This window comes from Ornithorhynchus anatinus, chromosome 12 (assembly GCF_004115215.2).
Source record: "Ornithorhynchus anatinus isolate Pmale09 chromosome 12, mOrnAna1.pri.v4, whole genome shotgun sequence".
Classification (NCBI taxonomy): domain Eukaryota; kingdom Metazoa; phylum Chordata; class Mammalia; order Monotremata; family Ornithorhynchidae; genus Ornithorhynchus; species Ornithorhynchus anatinus.
The window spans coordinates 31,715,899-31,717,265 of NC_041739.1; the positions used below are offsets into that span (position 1 = coordinate 31,715,899).

At 43.3% G+C, this 1,367-nt stretch overlaps 1 non-coding gene across 1 annotated transcript; it reads right to left on the reverse strand.

Annotated features, from left to right (window-relative positions):
• Positions 1-883: 883 nt before the first annotated feature.
• Positions 884-1,021, reverse strand: LOC114815764. The gene has a single exon (XR_003763566.1). It is a non-coding gene; the product is annotated as a small nucleolar RNA SNORA7 (small nucleolar RNA).
• Positions 1,022-1,367: the final 346 nt, after the last annotated feature.

The window sequence follows — 1,367 nt, forward strand, 5'->3', positions numbered from 1 at the left end:
AAGGAAGGAGGACAGGTATTGCATCTCCATTTTACAGATGAGGAAGCTGAGGTACAGAGAACTTGACCACTTGTCAGCTTTGTTGACATTTCAGCCTGCTCTCTTCTTTAAACCATTAATTTGATGCTACGATGAATTTAAAGGTAGTTTCATTAAGATAAAATGTTTAAAACCCAGACAATACACCATACATTTCTAACGTCAAATTGCAGGTGAAATGCTGCCTTGACAACTGTTAAGTGTTTAGCTTAATGAATTAGAAATAATAAAATAACTATCAGACCTTATGGAGAAAAGGTGATATGCCTTTTTTGTCATAGTTCTAGACTGTAAGCTCGGGGTGGGCAGGGAGCATATCTACAAACTGTATTTTATTGTACTCTCCCAAGTGCTTAGCATAGTGCTTGGTAGTGTGGCTCAATGGAAAGAGTCCGGCCTTGGGAGTCAGAGTTCATGGGTTCGAATCGCGACTCTGCCACTTGTCAGCTGTGTGACTGTGGGCAAGTCACTTAACTTTTTCTGTGCCTCAGTTCCCTCATCTGTAAAATGGGGATTAACTGTCTCACGTGGAATAATCTGATTACCCTGTGTCTACCCCAGCACTTAGAACAGTGCTCTGCACATAGTAAGCGCTTAACAAATACCAACATTACATAGTCTTGTCTCATCTTATACTGTCAAGTCATCACCCATAACTACACCATGGGCATATCTGTCCCAGAACGCCCCACCTCTACCTGCCATCATTCTGGCAGTGTATCCACAGAGTTGTCCTGGTAAAAATCCAGAAGTGGTTTAACATTGTCTCCTTCTGGGCAGCAAACCTGAGTCTCCACCCTCGACTCTCTCCCTTGCCGCTGGTGCCCTGCACAGGTTAGTTTTGATTTGTAGCAGATTGCTCTCCACGCTCTAGCCACTGCCCAAGCTAGGAATGGAATGGATATGCCTCTGCTTGACTCTCCCTTCCGTAGTCAAAACTGGTAGAGGACTGGAAACTCTCCAGGTGCGACCCTGAGAGGCGTGGCACATAGTCGGCACTTACAAAGTACCACAATTACTATTAGTGAAGAGATAGCCAAGGGTGGTTCAAGAAAGCAGATTTCATATTTTGGGGCTAAATATGTACAAGTCCTCTATTTCACTCATTTCTTCCTTGACTGAGTACAGTAGAATTAGTAGACAGGATCTTTCCTTCAAGGAACTTACAGAATAATGAGAAAGAAAGCACTAAAAGAATGTTTAGGCAGAAAGAAGAAAGAAAAGTGAAGCAATATGGCCTAGTGGAAAGAACAGGGTGGTCTGTGAGTCAGAGGATCTGGATTCTAATCCCAGCTCCACTGTGTGACCTTGGGCAAGTCACTTAACTT